Raw genomic sequence first — 17972 nt, forward strand, 5'->3', positions numbered from 1 at the left:
TTTATAGGAAACGGTGCTCCGCAGGAACCAGTACTGAAGGTAAGGTGGGCCGCTGAAGAATTACACCTCCTAGCCCAGGTTTTCTTCCTTCCGTTCATGGTTTACTTAATCAAAACCCCGTGTTACGCCCTCGTATATCTGGCGGCTTGTTCAGCTAGGCCAGAGATATCTTCAGAAGGAACCAGGTAGGCTTTTCTCGCAAATTGTCGTCGCCGCTTTGAAGAGGCGCAACGAATGCTTCCTTTATAGGAAACGGTGCTCCGCAGGAACCAGTACTGAAGGTAAGGGGGGCCGCTGACGAATTACACCTCCTAGCCCAGGCTTTCTTCCTTCCGTTCATGGTTTACTTAATCAAAACCCGGTGTTACGCCCTCGTTTGTCTGGCGGCTTGTTCAGCAAGGCAAAAGATATCTTCAGAAGGAACCAGGTAGGCTTTTCTTGCAAGTTGTCGTCGCTGCTTTGAAGAGGCGCAACGAATGCTTCATTTATAGGAAACGGTGCTCCGCAGGAACCAGTACTGAAGGTAATGTGGGCCGCTGACGAATTACACCTCCTAGCCCAGGTTTTCTTCCGTTGATGGTCTTACTTATTCAAAACCAGGTGTTACGCCCTCGTATATCTGGCGGCTTGTTCAGCTTGGCAAAAGATATCTTCAGAAGGAACCAGGTAGGCTTTTCTCGCAAGTTGTCGTCGCTGCTTCGAAGAGGCGCAACGAATGCTTCATTTATAGGAAACGGTGCTCCGCACGAACCAGTACTGAAGGTAATGTGGGCCGCTGACGAATTACACCTCCTAGCCCAGGTTTTCTTCCTTCCGTTCATGGTTTACTTAATCAAAACCCGGTGTTACGCCCTCGTATATCTGGCGGCATGTTCAGCTAGGCCAGAGATATCTTCAGAAGGAACCAGGTAGGCTTTTCTCGCAAATTGTCGTCGCCGCTTTGAAGAGGCGCAACGAATGCTTCCTTTATAGGAAACGGTGCTCCGCAGGAACCAGTACTGAAGGTAAGGGGGGCCGCTGACGAATTACACCTCCTAGCCCAGGCTTTCTTCCTTCCGTTCATGGTTTACTTAATCAAAACCCGGTGTTACGCCCTCGTATATCTGGCGGCTTGTTCAGCTTGGCAAAAGATATCTTCAGAAGGAACCAGGTAGGCTTTTCTCGCAAGTTGTCATCGCTGCTTCGAAGAGGCGCAACGAATGCTTCCTCTATAGGGAATGGTGCTCCGCAGGAACCAGTACTGAAGGTAAGGTGGGCCGCTGACGAATTACACCTCCTAGCCCAGGTTTTCTTCCTTCCGTTCATTGTTTACTTAATCAAAACCCGGTGTTGCGCCCTCGTATGTCTGGCGGCTTGTTCAGCTAGGCAAACGTTATCTTCAGAAGGAACCAGGTAGGTTTTTTCGCAAGTTGTCGTAGCTGCTTTGAAGAGGCGCAAGGAATGCTTCATTTATAGGAAACGGTGCTCCGCAGGAACCAGTACAGAAGGTAAGGTGGGCCGCTGACGAATTACACCTCCTAGCCCAGGCTTTCTTCCTTCCGTTCATGGTTTACTTAATCAAAACCCGGTGTTACGCCCTCGTATATCTGGCGGCTTGTTCAGCTTGGCAAAAGATATCTTCAGAAGGAACCAGGTAGGCTTTTCTCGCAAGTTGTCGTCGCTGCTTCGAAGAGGCGCAACGAATGCTTCCTCTATAGGGAATGGTGCTCCGCAGGAACCAGTACTGAAGGTAAGGTGGGCCGCTGACGAATTACACCTCCTAGCCCAGGTTTTCTTCCTTCCGTTCATGGTTTACTTAATCAAAACCCGGTGTTACGCCCTCGTATGTCTGGCGGCTTGTTCAGCAAGGCAAAAGATATCTTCAGAAGGAACCAGGTAGGCTTTTCTTGCAAGTTGTCGTCGCTGCTTTGAAGAGGCGCAAATAATGCTTCATTTATAGGAAACGGTGCTCCGCAGGAACCAGTACTGAAGGTTAGGTGGGCCGCTGACGAATTACACCTAGCCCAGGTTTTCTTCCTTCCGTTCATGGTTTACTTAATCAAAACCCGGTGTTACGAGCTCGCATGTCTGGCGGCTTGTTTACCTAGGCAAAAGTTATCTTCAAAAGCAACCAGGGAGGCTTTTCTCGCAAGTTGTCGTCGCTGCTTTGAAGAGGCGCCACGAATGCTTCCTATATAGGGAACGGTGCTCCGCAGGAACCAGTACTGAAGGTAAGGTGGGCCGCTGACGAATTACACCTCCTAGCCCAGGTTTTCTTCCTTCCGTTCATTGTTTACTTAATCAAAACCCGGTGTTGCGCCCTCGTATGTCTGGCGGCTTGTTCAGCTAGGCAAACGTTATCTTCAGAAGGAACCAGGTAGGCTTTTCTCGCAAGTTGTCGTCGCTGCTTTGAAGAGGCGCAAGGAATGCTTCATTTATAGGAAACAGTGCTCCGCAGGAACCAGTACTGAAGGTAAGGTGGGCCGCTGACGAATTACACCTCCTAGCCCAAGTTTTCTTCCTTCCGTTCATTGTTTACTTAATCAAAATCCGGTGTTGCGCCCTCGTATGTCTGGCGGCTTGTTCAGCTAAGCAAAAGATATCTTCAGAAGGAACCAGGTAGGCTTTTCTTGCAAGTTGTCGTCGCTGCTTGGAAGAGGCGCAACGAATTCTTCCTATATAGGGAACGATGCTCCGCAGGAACCAGTACTGAAGGTAAGGTGGGCGGCTGACGAATTACACCTCCTAGCCCAGGCTTTCTTCCTTCCGTTCATGGTTTACTTAATCAAAACCCGGTGTTACGCCCTCGTATGTCTGGCGGCTTGTTCAGCAAGGCAAAAGATATCTTCAGAAGGAACCAGGTAGGCTTTTCTTGCAAGTTGTCGTCGCTGCTTGGAAGAGGCGCAACGAATGCTTCCTATATAGGGAACGATGCTCCGCAATAACCAGTACTGAAGGTAAGGTGGGCCGCTGACGAATTACACCTCCTAGCCCAGGCTTTCTTCCTTCCGTTCATGGTTTACTTAATCAAAACCCGGTGTTACGCCCTCGTATATCTGGCGGCTTGTTCAGCAAGGCAAAAGATATCTTCAGAAGGAACCAGGTAGGCTTTTCTCGCAAGTTGTCGTCGCTGCTTTGAAGAGACGCAAAGAATGCTTCCTATATAGGGAACGGTGCTCCGCAGGAACCAGTACTGAAGGTAAGGTGGGCCGCTGACGAATTACACCTCCTAGCCCAGGTTTTCTTCCGTTGATGGTCTTACTTATTCAAAACCAGGTGTTACGCCCTCGTATATCTGGCGGCTTGTTCAGCTTGGCAAAAGATATCTTCAGAAGGAACCAGGTAGGCTTTTCTCGCAAGTTGTCGTCGCTGCTTCGAAGAGGCGCAACGAATGCTTCCTCTATAGGGAACGGTGCTCCGCAGGAACCAGTACTGAAGGTAAGGTGGGCCGCTGACGAATTACACCTCCTAGCCTAGGTTTTCTTCCTTCCGTTCATTGTTTACTTAATCAAAACCCGGTGTTACGCCCTCGTTTGTCTGGCGGCTTGTTCAGCAAGGCAAAAGATATCTTCAGAAGGAACCAGGTAGGCTTTTCTTGCAAGTTGTCGTCGCTGCTTTGAAGAGGCGCAACGAATGCTTCATTTATAGGAAACGGTGCTCCGCAGGAACCAGTACTGAAGGTAATGTGGGCCGCTGACGAATTACACCTCCTAGCCCAGGTTTTCTTCCTTCCGTTCATGGTTTACTAAATCAAAACCCGGTGTTACGCCCTCGTATGTCTTACGGCTTGCTCAGCTAGGCAAAAGTTATCTTCAGAAGGAACCAGGTAGGCTTTTCTCGCAAGTTGTCGTCGCTGCTTTGAAGAGGCGCAACGAATGCTTCCTTTATAGGAAACGGTGCTCCGCAGGAACCAGTACTGAAGGTAAGGGGGGCCGCTGACGAATTACACCTCCTAGCCCAGGCTTTCTTCCTTCCGTTCATGGTTTACTTAATCAAAACCCGGTGTTACGCCCTCGTTTGTCTGGCGGCTTGTTCAGCAAGGCAAAAGATATCTTCAGAAGGAACCAGGTAGGCTTTTCTTGCAAGTTGTCGTCGCTGCTTTGAAGAGGCGCAACGAATGCTTCATTTATAGGAAACGGTGCTCCGCAGGAACCAGTACTGAAGGTAATGTGGGCCGCTGACGAATTACTCCTCCTAGCCCAGGTTTTCTTCCTTCCGTTCATGGTTTACTTAATCAAAACCCGGTGTTACGCCCTCGTATGTCTGGCGGATTGTTCAGCAAGGCAAAAGATATCTTCAGAAGGAACCAGGTAGGCTTTTCTTGCAAGTTGTCGTCGCGGCTTTGAAGAGGCGCAACGAATGCTTCATTTATAGGAAACGGTGCTCCGCAGGAACCAGTACTGAAGGTAATGTGGGCCGCTGACGAATTACACCTCCTAGCCCAGGCTTTCTTCCTTCCGTTCATGGTTTACTTAATCAAAACCCGGTGTTACGCCCTCGTATGTCTGGCGGCTTGTTCAGCAAGGCAAAAGATATCTTCAGAAGGAACCAGGTAGGCTTTTCTTGCAAGTTGTCGTCGCTGCTTTGAAGAGGCGCAACGAATGCTTCATTTATAGGAAACGGTGCTCCGCAGGAACCAGTACAGAAGGTAAGGTGGGCCGCTGACGAATTACACCTCCTGGCCCAGGTTTTCTTCCTTCCGTTCATGGTTTACTTAATCAAAACCCGGTGTTACGCCCTCGTATGTCTTACGGCTTGTTCAGCTAGGCAAAAGTTATCTTAGGAAGGAACCAGGTAGGCTTTTCTCGCAAGTTGTCGTCGCTGCTTTGAAGAGGCGCAACGAATGCTTCCTTTATAGGAGACGGTGCTCCGCACGAACCAGTACTGAAGGTAAGGTGGGCCGCTGACGAATTGCACCTCCTAGCCCAGGTTTTCTTCCTTGCGTTCATGGTTTACTTAATCAAAACCCGGTGTTACGCCCTCGTATGTCTGGCGGATTGTTCAGCAAGGCAAAAGATATCTTCAGAAGGAACCAGGTAGGCTTTTCTTGCAAGTTGTCGTCGCTGCTTTGAAGAGGCGCAACGAATGCTTCATTTATAGGAAACGGTGCTCCGCAGGAACCAGTACTGAAGGTAAGGTGGGCCGCTGACGAGTTACACCTCCTAGCCCAGGTTTTCTTCCTTCCGTTCATGGTTTAGTTAATCAAAACCCGGTGTTACGAGCTCGCATGTCTGGCGGCTTGTTTACCTAGGCAAAAGTTATCTTCAGAAGCAACCAGGGAGGCTTTTCTTGCAAGTTGTCGTCGCTGCTTTGAAGGGGCGCCACGAATGCTTCCTATATAGGGAACGGTGCTCCGCAGGAACCAGTACTGAAGGTAAGGTGGGCCGCTGACGAATTACACCTCCTAGCCCAGGTTTTCTTCCTTCCGTTCATGGTTTACTTAATCAAAACCCGGTGTTACGCCCTCGTATGTCTGGCGGATTGTTCAGCAAGGCAAAATATATCTTCAGAAGGAACCAGGTAGGCTTTTCTTGCAAGTTGTCGTCGCTGCTTTGAAGAGGCGCAACGAATGCTTCATTTATAGGAAACGGTGCTCCGCAGGAACCAGTACTGAAGGTAAGGTGGGCCGCTGACGAATTACACCTAGCCCAGGCTTTCTTCCTTCCGTTCATGGTTTACTTAATCAAAACCCGGTGTTGCGCCCTCGTATGTCTGGCGGCTTGTTCAGCTAGGCAAAAGATATCTTCAGAAGGAACCAGGTAGGCTTTTCTTGCAAGTTGTCGTCGCTGCTTGGAAGAGGCGCAACGAATTCTTCCTATATAGGGAACGATGCTCCGCAGGAACCAGTACTGAAGGTAAGGTGGGCCGCTGACGAATTACACCTCCTAGCCCAGGCTTTCTTCCTTCCGTTCATGGTTTACTTAATCAAAACCCGGTGTTACGCCCTCGTATGTCTGGCGGCTTGTTCAGCAAGGCAAAAGATATCTTCAGAAGGAACCAGGTAGGCTTTTCTTGCAAGTTGTCGTCGCTGCTTGGAAGAGGCGCAACGAATGCTTCCTATATAGGGAACGATGCTCCGCAATAACCAGTACTGAAGGTAAGGTGGGCCGCTGACGAATTACACCTCCTAGCCCAGGCTTTCTTCCTTCCGTTCATGGTTTACTTAATCAAAACCCGGTGTTACGCCCTCGTATATCTGGCGGCTTGTTCAGCAAGGCAAAAGATATCTTCAGAAGGAACCAGGTAGGCCTTTCTCGCAAGTTGTCGTCGCTGCTTTGAAGAGGCGCAACGAATGCTTCCTATATAGGGAACGGTGCCCCGCAGGAATCAGTACTGAAGGTAAGGTGGGCCGCTGACGAATTACACCTCCTAGCCCAGGCTTTCCTCCTTCCGTTCATGGTTTACTTAATCAAAACCCGGTGTTACGCCCTCGTATGTCTGGCGGCTTGTTCAGCAAGGCAAAAGATATCTTCAGAAGGAACCAGGTAGGCTTTTCTCGCAAGTTGTCGTCGCTGCTTTGAAGAGGCGCAAAGAATGCTTCCTATATAGGGAACGGTGCTCCGCAGGAACCAGTACTGAAGGTAAGGTGGGCCGCTGACGAATTACACCTCCTAGCCCAGGTTTTCTTCCGTTGATGGTCTTACTTATTCAAAACCAGGTGTTACGCCCTCGTATATCTGGCGGCTTGTTCAGCTTGGCAAAAGATATCTTCAGAAGGAACCAGGTAGGCTTTTCTCGCAAGTTGTCGTCGCTGCTTCGAAGAGGCGCAACGAATGCTTCATTTATAGGAAACGGTGCTCCGCACGAACCAGTACTGAAGGTAATGTGGGCCGCTGACGAATTACACCTCCTAGCCCAGGTTTTCTTCCTTCCGTTCATGGTTTACTTAATCAAAACCCGGTGTTACGCCCTCGTATATCTGGCGGCTTGTTCAGCTAGGCCAGAGATATCTTCAGAAGGAACCAGGTAGGCTTTTCTCGCAAATTGTCGTCGCCGCTTTGAAGAGGCGCAACGAATGCTTCCTTTATAGGAAACGGTGCTCCGCAGGAACCAGTACTGAAGGTAAGGGGGGCCGCTGACGAATTACACCTCCTAGCCCAGGCTTTCTTCCTTCCGTTCATGGTTTACTTAATCAAAACCCGGTGTTACGCCCTCGTTTGTCTGGCGGCTTGTTCAGCAAGGCAAAAGATATCTTCAGAAGGAACCAGGTAGGCTTTTCTTGCAAGTTGTCGTCGCTGCTTTGAAGAGGCGCAACGAATGCTTCATTTATAGGAAACGGTGCTCCGCAGGAACCAGTACTGAAGGTAATGTGGGCCGCTGACGAATTACACCTCCTAGCCCAGGTTTTCTTCCTTCCGTTCATGGTTTACTTAATCAAAACCCGGTGTTACGCCCTCGTATGTCTGGCGGATTGTTCAGCAAGGCAAAAGATATCTTCAGAAGGAACCAGGTAGGCTTTTCTTGCAAGTTGTCGTCGCTGCTTTGAAGAGGCGCAACGAATGCTTCATTTATAGGAAACGGTGCTCCGCAGGAACCAGTACTGAAGGTAATGTGGGCCGCTGACGAATTACACCTCCTAGCCCAGGTTTTCTTCCTTCCGTTCATGGTTTACTTAATCAAAACCCGGTGTTACGCCCTCGTATGTCTGGCGGCTTGTTCAGCAAGGCAAAAGATATCTTCAGAAGGAACCAGGTAGGCTTTTCTTGCAAGTTGTCGTCGCTGCTTTGAAGAGGCGCAACGAATGCTTCATTTATAGGAAACGGTGCTCCGCAGGAACCAGTACTGAAGGTTAGGTGGGCCGCTGACGAATTACACCTCCTAGCCCAGGTTTTCTTCCTTCCGTTCATGGTTTACTTAATCAAAACCCGGTGTTACGCCCTCGTATGTCTGGCGGATTGTTCAGCAAGGCAAAAGATATCTTCAGAAGGAACCAGGTAGGCTTTTCTTGCAAGTTGTCGTCGCTGCTTTGAAGAGGCGCAACGAATGCTTCATTTATAGGAAACGGTGCTCCGCAGGAACCAGTACCAGGAACCAGGTAAGGTGGGCCGCTGACGAATTACACCTCCTAGCCCAGGCTTTCTTCCTTCCGTTCATGGTTTACTTAATCAAAACCCGGTGTTACGCCCTCGTATGTCTGGCGGATTGTTCAGCAAGGCAAAAGATATCTTCAGAAGGAACCAGGTAGGCTTTTCTTGCAAGTTGTCGTCGCTGCTTTGAAGAGGCGCAACGAATGCTTCATTTATAGGAAACGGTGCTCCGCAGGAACCAGTACTGAAGGTAAGGTGGGCCGCTGACGAGTTACACCTCCTAGCCCAGGTTTTCTTCCTTCCGTTCATGGTTTAGTTAATCAAAACCCGGTGTTACGAGCTCGCATGTCTGGCGGCTTGTTTACCTAGGCAAAAGTTATCTTCAGAAGCAACCAGGGAGGCTTTTCTTGCAAGTTGTCGTCGCTGCTTTGAAGAGGCGCAACGAATGCTTCATTTATAGGAAACGGTGCTCCGCAGGAACCAGTACTGAAGGTAAGGTGGGCCGCTGACGAGTTACACCTCCTAGCCCAGGTTTTCTTCCTTCCGTTCATGGTTTACTTAATCAAAACCCGGTGTTACGCCCTCGTATATCTGGCGGCTTGTTCAGCAAGGCAAAAGATATCTTCAGAAGGAACCAGGTAGGCCTTTCTCGCAAGTTGTCGTCGCTGCTTTGAAGAGGCGCAACGAATGCTTCCTATATAGGGAACGGTGCCCCGCAGGAATCAGTACTGAAGGTAAGGTGGGCCGCTGACGAATTACACCTCCTAGCCCAGGCTTTCCTCCTTCCGTTCATGGTTTACTTAATCAAAACCCGGTGTTACGCCCTCGTATGTCTGGCGGCTTGTTCAGCAAGGCAAAAGATATCTTCAGAAGGAACCAGGTAGGCTTTTCTCGCAAGTTGTCGTCGCTGCTTTGAAGAGGCGCAAAGAATGCTTCCTATATAGGGAACGGTGCTCCGCAGGAACCAGTACTGAAGGTAAGGTGGGCCGCTGACGAATTACACCTCCTAGCCCAGGTTTTCTTCCGTTGATGGTCTTACTTATTCAAAACCAGGTGTTACGCCCTCGTATATCTGGCGGCTTGTTCAGCTTGGCAAAAGATATCTTCAGAAGGAACCAGGTAGGCTTTTCTCGCAAGTTGTCGTCGCTGCTTCGAAGAGGCGCAACGAATGCTTCATTTATAGGAAACGGTGCTCCGCACGAACCAGTACTGAAGGTAATGTGGGCCGCTGACGAATTACACCTCCTAGCCCAGGTTTTCTTCCTTCCGTTCATGGTTTACTTAATCAAAACCCGGTGTTACGCCCTCGTATATCTGGCGGCTTGTTCAGCTAGGCCAGAGATATCTTCAGAAGGAACCAGGTAGGCTTTTCTCGCAAATTGTCGTCGCCGCTTTGAAGAGGCGCAACGAATGCTTCCTTTATAGGAAACGGTGCTCCGCAGGAACCAGTACTGAAGGTAAGGGGGGCCGCTGACGAATTACACCTCCTAGCCCAGGCTTTCTTCCTTCCGTTCATGGTTTACTTAATCAAAACCCGGTGTTACGCCCTCGTTTGTCTGGCGGCTTGTTCAGCAAGGCAAAAGATATCTTCAGAAGGAACCAGGTAGGCTTTTCTTGCAAGTTGTCGTCGCTGCTTTGAAGAGGCGCAACGAATGCTTCATTTATAGGAAACGGTGCTCCGCAGGAACCAGTACTGAAGGTAATGTGGGCCGCTGACGAATTACACCTCCTAGCCCAGGTTTTCTTCCTTCCGTTCATGGTTTACTTAATCAAAACCCGGTGTTACGCCCTCGTATGTCTGGCGGATTGTTCAGCAAGGCAAAAGATATCTTCAGAAGGAACCAGGTAGGCTTTTCTTGCAAGTTGTCGTCGCTGCTTTGAAGAGGCGCAACGAATGCTTCATTTATAGGAAACGGTGCTCCGCAGGAACCAGTACTGAAGGTAATGTGGGCCGCTGACGAATTACACCTCCTAGCCCAGGTTTTCTTCCTTCCGTTCATGGTTTACTTAATCAAAACCCGGTGTTACGCCCTCGTATGTCTGGCGGCTTGTTCAGCAAGGCAAAAGATATCTTCAGAAGGAACCAGGTAGGCTTTTCTTGCAAGTTGTCGTCGCTGCTTTGAAGAGGCGCAACGAATGCTTCATTTATAGGAAACGGTGCTCCGCAGGAACCAGTACTGAAGGTTAGGTGGGCCGCTGACGAATTACACCTCCTAGCCCAGGTTTTCTTCCTTCCGTTCATGGTTTACTTAATCAAAACCCGGTGTTACGCCCTCGTATGTCTGGCGGATTGTTCAGCAAGGCAAAAGATATCTTCAGAAGGAACCAGGTAGGCTTTTCTTGCAAGTTGTCGTCGCTGCTTTGAAGAGGCGCAACGAATGCTTCATTTATAGGAAACGGTGCTCCGCAGGAACCAGTACCAGGAACCAGGTAAGGTGGGCCGCTGACGAATTACACCTCCTAGCCCAGGCTTTCTTCCTTCCGTTCATGGTTTACTTAATCAAAACCCGGTGTTACGCCCTCGTATGTCTGGCGGCTTGTTCAGCAAGGCAAAAGATATCTTCAGAAGGAACCAGGTAGGCTTTTCTTGCAAGTTGTCGTCGCTGCTTTGAAGAGGCGCAACGAATGCTTCCTATATAGGGAACGGTGCTCCGCATAAACCAGTACGAAGGTAAGGTGGGCCGCTGACGAATTACACCTCCTAGCCCAGGTTTTCTTCCTTCCGTTCATGATTTACTTAATCAAAACCCGGAGTTACGCCCTCGTATGTCTGGCGGCTTGTTCAGCTAGGCAAACGTTATCTTCAGAAGGAACCAGGTAGGCTTTTCTCGCAAGTTGTCGTCGCTGCTTTGAAGAGGCGCAAAGAATGCTTCCTATATAGGGAACGGTGCTCCGCAGAAAACAGTACTGAAGGTAAGGTGGGCCGCTGACGAATTACACCTCCTAGCCCAGGTTTTCTTCCGTTGATGGTCTTACTTATTCAAAACCAGGTGTTACGCCCTCGTATATCTGGCGGCTTGTTCAGCTTGGCAAAAGATATCTTCAGAAGGAACCAGGTAGGCTTTTCTCGCAAGTTGTCGTCGCTGCTTTGAAGAGGCGCAACGAATGCTTCCTCTATAGGGAACGGTGCTCCGCAGGAACCAGTACTGAAGGTAAGGTGGGCCGCTGACGAATTACACCTCCTAGCCCAGGTTTTCTTCCTTCCCTTCATTGTTTACTTAATCAAAACCCGGTGTTATGCAATCGTATGTCTGGCGGCTTGTTCAGCTAGGCAAAAGTTATCTTCAGAAGGAACCAGGTAGGCTTTTCTCGCAAGTGGTCGTCGCTGCTTTGAAGAGGCGCAACGAATGCTTCCTTTATAGGAAACGGTGCTCCGCAGGAACCAGTACAGAAGGTAAGGTGGGCCGCTGACGAATTACACCTCCTAGCCCAGGTTTTCTTCCTTCCGTTCATGGTTTACTTAATCAAAACCCGGTGTTACGCCCTCGTATGTCTTACGGCTTGTTCAGCTAGGCAAAAGTTATCTTAGGAAGGAACCAGGTAGGCTTTTCTCGCAAGTTGTCGTCGCTGCTTTGAAGAGGCGCAACGAATGCTTCCTTTATAGGAAACGGTGCTCCGCACGAACCAGTACTGAAGGTAAGGTGGGCCGCTGACGAATTGCACCTCCTAGCCCAGGTTTTCTTCCTTCCGTTCATGGTTTACTTAATCAAAACCCGGTGTTACGCCCTCGTATGTCTGGCGGCTTGTTCAGCAAGGCAAAAGATATCTTCAGAAGGAACCAGGTAGGCTTTTCTTGCAAGTTGTCGTCGCTGCTTTGAAGAGGCGCAACGAATGCTTCATTTATAGGAAACGGTGCTCCGCAGGAACCAGTACTGAAGGTAAGGTGGGCCGCTGACGAGTTACACCTCCTAGCCCAGGTTTTCTTCCTTCCGTTCATGGTTTACTTAATCAAAACCCGGTGTTACGAGCTCGCATGTCTGGCGGCTTGTTTACCTAGGCAAAAGTTATCTTCAGAAGCAACCAGGGAGGCTTTTCTCGCAAGTTGTCGTCGCTGCTTTGAAGAGGCGCCACGAATGCTTCCTATATAGGGAACGGTGCTCCGAAGGAACCAGTACTGAAGGTAAGGTGGGCCGCTGACGAATTACACCTCCTAGCCCAGGTTTTCTTCCTTCCGTTCATTGTTTACTTAATCAAAACCCTGTGTTGCGCCCTCGTATGTCTGGCGGCTTGTTCAGCTAGGCAAACGTTATCTTCAGAAGGAACCAGGTAGGTTTTTTTCGCAAGTTGTCGTAGCTGCTTTGAAGAGGCGCAAGGAATGCTTCATTTATAGGAAACGGTGCTCCGCAGGAACCAGTACAGAAGGTAAGGTGGGCCGCTGACGAATTACACCTCCTAGCCCAGGCTTTCTTCCTTCCGTTCATGGTTTACTTAATCAAAACCCGGTGTTACGCCCTCGTATATCTGGCGGCTTGTTCAGCTTGGCAAAAGATATCTTCAGAAGGAACCAGGTAGGCTTTTCTCGCAAGTTGTCGTCGCTGCTTCGAAGAGGCGCAACGAATGCTTCCTCTATAGGGAACGGTGCTCCGCAGGAACCAGTACTGAAGGTAAGGTTGGCCGCTGACGAATTACACCTCCTAGCCCAGGTTTTCTTCCTTCCGTTCATGGTTTACTTAATCAAAACCCGGTGTTACGCCCTCGTATGTCTGGCGGATTGTTCAGCAAGGCAAAATATATCTTCAGAAGGAACCAGGTAGGCTTTTCTTGCAAGTTGTCGTCGCTGCTTTGAAGAGGCGCAACGAATGCTTCATTTATAGGAAACGGTGCTCCGCAGGAACCAGTACTGAAGGTAAGGTGGGCCGCTGACGAATTACACCTAGCCCAGGTTTTCTTCCTTCCGTTCATGGTTTACTTAATCAAAACCCGGTGTTACGAGCTCGCATGTCTGGCGGCTTGTTTACCTAGGCAAAAGTTATCTTCAAAAGCAACCAGGGAGGCTTTTCTCGCAAGTTGTCGTCGCTGCTTTGAAGAGGCGCCACGAATGCTTCCTATATAGGGAACGGTGCTCCGCAGGAACCAGTACTGAAGGTAAGGTGGGCCGCTGACGAATTACACCTCCTAGCCCAGGTTTTCTTCCTTCCGTTCATGGTTTACTTAATCAAAACCCGGTGTTGCGCCCTCGTATGTCTGGCGGCTTGTTCAGCTAGGCAAACGTTATCTTCAGAAGGAACCAGGTAGGTTTTTTTCGCAAGTTGTCGTCGCTGCTTTGAAGAGGCGCAAGGAATGCTTCATTTATAGGAAACAGTGCTCCGCAGGAACCAGTACTAAAGGTAAGGTGGGCCGCTGACGAATTATACCTCCTAGCCCAAATTTTCTTCCTTCCGTTCATTGTTTACTTAATCAAAATCCGGTGTTGCGCCCTCGTATGTCTGGCGGCTTGTTCAGCTAGGCAAAAGATATCTTCAGAAGGAACCAGGTAGGCTTTTCTTGCAAGTTGTCGTCGCTGCTTGGAAGAGGCGCAACGAATGCTTCCTATATAGGGAACGATGCTCCGCAATAACCAGTACTGAAGGTAAGGTGGGCCGCTGACGAATTACACCTCCTAGCCCAGGCTTTCTTCCTTCCGTTCATGGTTTACTTAATCAAAACCCGGTGTTACGCCCTCGTATATCTGGCGGCTTGTTCAGCAAGGCAAAAGATATCTTCAGAAGGAACCAGGTAGGCCTTTCTCGCAAGTTGTCGTCGCTGCTTTGAAGAGGCGCAAAGAATGCTTCCTATATAGGGAACGGTGCTCCGCAGGAACCAGTACTGAAGGTAAGGTGGGCCGCTCACGAATTACACCTCCTAGCCCAGGTTTTCTTCCGTTGATGGTCTTACTTATTCAAAACCAGGTGTTACGCCCTCGTATATCTGGCGGCTTGTTCAGCTTGGCAAAAGATATCTTCAGAAGGAACCAGGTAGGCTTTTCTCGCAAGTGGTCGTCGCTGCTTTGAAGAGGCGCAACGAATGCTTCCTTTATAGGAAACGGTGCTCCGCAGGAACCAGTACTGAAGGTAAGGTGGGCCGCTGACGAATTACACCTCCTAGCCCAGGTTTTGTTCCTTCCGTTCATGGTTTACTTAATCAAAACCCGGTGTTACGCCCTCGTATGTCTTACGGCTTGTTCAGCTAGGCAAAAGTTATCTTAGGAAGGAACCAGGTAGGCTTTTCTCGCAAGTTGTCGTCGCTGCTTTGAAGAGGCGCAACGAATGCTTCCTTTATAGGAAACGGTGCTCCGCAGGAACCAGTACTGAAGGTAACGTGGGCCGCTGACGAATTGCACCTCCTAGCCCAGGTTTTCTTCCTTCCGTTCATGGTTTACTTATTCAAAACCCGGTGTTACGCCCTCGTGTATCTGGCGGCTTGTTCAGCTAGGCAAAAGATATCTTCAGAAGGAACCAGGTAGGCTTTTCTCGCAAATTGTCGTCGCCGCTTTGAAGAGGCGCAACGAATGCTTCATTTATAGGAAACGGTGCTCCGCAGGAACCAGTACTGAAGGTAAGGTGGGCCGCTGACGAATTACACCTCCTAGCCCAGGTTTTCTTCCTTCCGTTCATGGTTTACTTAATCAAAACCCGGTGTTACGCCCTCGTATGTCTGGCGGATTGTTCAGCAAGGCAAAAGATATCTTCAGAAGGAACCAGGTAGGCTTTTCTCGCAAGTTGTCGTCGCTGCTTTGAAGAGGCGCAACGAATGCTTCATTTATAGGAAACGGTGCTCCGCAGGAACCAGTACTGAAGGTAAGGTGGGCCGCTGACGAATTACACCTCCTAGCCCAGGTTTTCTTCCTTCCGTTCATGGTTTACTTAATCAAAACCCGGTGTTACGAGCTCGCATGTCTGGCGGCTTGTTTACCTAGGCAAAAGTTATCTTCAGAAGCAACCAGGGAGGCTTTTCTCGCAAGTTGTCGTCGCTGCTATGAAGAGGCGCCACGAATGCTTCCTATATAGGGAACGGTGCTCCGCAGGAACCAGTACTGAAGGTAAGGTGGGCCGCTGACGAATTACACCTCCTAGCCCAGGTTTTCTTCCTTCCGTTCATTGTTTACTTAATCAAAACCCGGTGTTGCGCCCTCGTATGTCTGGCGGCTTGTTCAGCTAGGCAAACGTTATCTTCAGAAGGAACCAGGTAGGTTTTTTTCGCAAGTTGTCGTAGCTGCTTTGAAGAGGCGCAAGGAATGCTTCATTTATAGGAAACGGTGCTCCGCAGGAACCAGTACAGAAGGTAAGGTGGGCCGCTGACGAATTACACCTCCTAGCCCAGGCTTTCTTCCTTCCGTTCACGGTTTACTTAATCAAAACCCGGTGTTACGCCCTCGTATATCTGGCGGCTTGTTCAGCTTGGCAAAAGATATCTTCAGAAGGAACCAGGTAGGCTTTTCTCGCAAGTTGTCGTCGCTGCTTCGAAGAGGCGCAACGAATGCTTCCTCTATAGGGAATGGTGCTCCGCAGGAACCAGTACTGAAGGTAAGGTGGGCCGCTGACGAATTACACCTCCTAGCCCAGGTTTTCTTCCTTCCGTTCATGGTTTACTTAATCAAAACCCGGTGTTACGCCCTCGTATGTCTGGCGGCTTGTTCAGCAAGGCAAAAGATATCTTCAGAAGGAACCAGGTAGGCTTTTCTTGCAAGTTGTCGTCGCTGCTTTGAAGAGGCGCAACGAATGCTTCATTTATAGGAAACGGTGCTCCGCAGGAACCAGTACTGAAGGTAAGGTGGGCCGCTGACGAATTACACCTAGCCCAGGTTTTCTTCCTTCCGTTCATGGTTTACTTAATCAAAACCCGGTGTTACGAGCTCGCATGTCTGGCGGCTTGTTTACCTAGGCAAAAGTTATCTTCAAAAGCAACCAGGGAGGCTTTTCTCGCAAGTTGTCGTCGCTGCTTTGAAGAGGCGCCACGAATGCTTCCTATATAGGGAACGGTGCTCCGCAGGAACCAGTACTGAAGGTAAGGTGGGCCGCTGACGAATTACACCTCCTAGCCCAGGTTTTCTTCCTTCCGTTCATTGTTTACTTAATCAAAACCCGGTGTTGCGCCCTCGTATGTCTGGCGGCTTGTTCAGCTAGGCAAACGTTATCTTTAGAAGGAACCAGGTAGGTTTTTTTCGCAAGTTGTCGTCGCTGCTTTGAAGAGGCGCAAGGAATGCTTCATTTATAGGAAACAGTGCTCCGCAGGAACCAGTACTGAAGGTAAGGTGGGCCGCTGACGAATTACACCTCCTAGCCCAAGTTTTCTTCCTTCCGTTCACTGTTTACTTAATCAAAATCCGGTGTTGCGCCCTCGTATGTCTGGCGGCTTGTTCAGCTAGGCAAAAGATATCTTCAGAAGGAACCAGGTAGGCTTTTCTTGCAAGTTGTCGTTGGAAGAGGCGCAACGAATTCTTCCTATATAGGGAACGATGCTCCGCAGGAACCAGTACTGAAGGTAAGGTGGGCCGCTGAGGAATTACACCTCCTAGCCCAGGTTTTCTTCCGTTGATGGTCTTACTTATTCAAAACCAGGTGTTACGCCCTCGTATATCTGGCGGCTTGTTCAGCTTGGCAAAGATATCTTCAGAAGGAACCAGGTAGGCTTTTCTCGCAAGTTGTCGTCGCTGCTTCGAAGAGGCGCAACGAATGCTTCCTCTATAGGGAACGGTGCTCCGCAGAAACCAGTACTGAAGGTAAGGTGGGCCGCTGACGAATTACACCTCCTAGCCTATGTTTTCTTCCTTCCGTTCATTGTTTACTTAATCAAAACCCGGTGTTACGCAATCGTATGTCTGGCGGCTTGTTCAGCAAGGCAAAAGATATCTTCAGAAGGAACCAGGTAGGCTTTTCTTGCAAGTTGTCGTCGCTGCTTTGAAGAGGCGCAACGAATGCTTCCTATATAGGGAACGGTGCTCCGCATGAACCAGTACTGAAGGTAAGGTGGGCCGCTTACGAATTACACCTCCTAGCCTAGGTTTTCTTCCTTCCGTTCATGATTTACTTAATCAAAACCCGGAGTTACGCCCTCGTATGTCTGGCGGCTTGTTCAGCTAGGCAAACTTTATCTTCAGAAGGAACCAGGTAGGCTTTTCTCGCAAGTTGTCGTCGCTGCTTTGAAGAGGCGCAAAGAATGCTTCCTATATAGGGAACCGTGCTCCGCAGGAAACAGTACTGAAGGTAAGCTGGGCCGCTGACGAATTACACCTCCTAGCCCAGGTTTTCTTCCGTTGATGGTCTTACTTATTCAAAACCAGGTGTTACGCCCTCGTATATCTGGCGGCTTGTTCAGCTTGGCAAAAGATATCTTCAGAAGGAACCAGTTAGGCTTTTCTCGCAAGTTGTCGTCGCTGCTTTGAAGAGGCGCAACGAATGCTTCCTCTATAGGGAACGGTGCTCCGCAGGAACCAGTACTGAAGGTAAGGTGGGCCGCTGACGAATTACACCTCCTAGCCCAGGTTTTCTTCCTTCCGTTCATGGTTTACTTAATCAAAACCCGGTGTTACGCCCTCGTATGTCTTACGGCTTGTTCAGCTAGGCAAGAGTTATCTTAGGAAGGAACCAGGTAGGCTTTTCTCGCAAGTTGTCGTCGCTGCTTTGAAGAGGCGCAACGAATGCTTCCTTTATAGGAAACGGTGCTCCGCACGAACCAGTACTGAAGGTAAGGTGGGCCGCTGACGAATTGCACCTCCTAGCCCAGGTTTTCTTCCTTCCGTTCATGGTTTACTTAATCAAAACCCGGTGTTACGAGCTCGCATGTCTGGCGGCTTGTTTACCTAGGCAAAAGTTATCTTCAAAAGCAACCAGGGAGGCTTTTCTCGCAAGTTGTGGTCGCTGCTTTGAAGAGGCGCCACGAATGCTTCCTATATAGGGAACGGTGCTCCGCAGGAACCAGTACTGAAGGTAAGGTGGGCCGCTGACGAATTACACCTCCTAGCCCAGGCTTTCCTCCTTCCGTTCATGG

The sequence above is a fragment of the Amblyomma maculatum genome, chromosome 1 (assembly GCF_055883805.1).
Source record: "Amblyomma maculatum isolate TAMU_Amacu chromosome 1, ASM5588380v1, whole genome shotgun sequence".
Lineage (NCBI taxonomy): Eukaryota > Metazoa > Arthropoda > Arachnida > Ixodida > Ixodidae > Amblyomma > Amblyomma maculatum.